Source organism: Plasmopara halstedii (genome assembly GCF_900000015.1).
Source record: "Plasmopara halstedii genome assembly, contig: Scaffold_2680, whole genome shotgun sequence".
In the NCBI taxonomy this organism is placed as follows: Eukaryota; Oomycota; class Peronosporomycetes; order Peronosporales; family Peronosporaceae; genus Plasmopara; species Plasmopara halstedii.
Genome location: NW_020189586.1, coordinates 105515 through 105978, shown reverse-complemented (window position 1 = coordinate 105978; position 464 = coordinate 105515).

Sequence of the window (464 nt, the reverse complement as noted above, 5' to 3'; positions counted from 1 at the left end):
TCCGAAGGTGACGGGTGTCTCCACAGACAAAACACCGTCGTATATTTGTGTGCTGCTCGGCAGCTTGGAGCTCTGTTCCCTCGTCCTCAGCATTGCTGAGATCCATAGGCACAGACCCGCGCGACGAGCTGTTCGAGAGTGCATTCCAACCTAGTCGTGCCGACTAAAAATTGAAATCGGCATTTAATGCCACATTCACCGCTTCTTCAAATGAAGACGGATGCACGCGGAAGACTTCCATTCTGGCCACGCCAATGCGGAGGCCTTTATAAAGACGATCACTGTGACCGCCTCCCGAAGGGGATCGGCTGCCATCTGGCAATGAAAGTGCGCATCTCTTGGACAAGTCCATTAATTCCTTGTTGCCCTGTCACGCGGCAAGGAAATGCGATATTCCTGATTAGGCGGTGAGAACACCCGTGAGAGCTGCAATTTCAGCTCGACCCGAAGTGTTGCACGTCAGG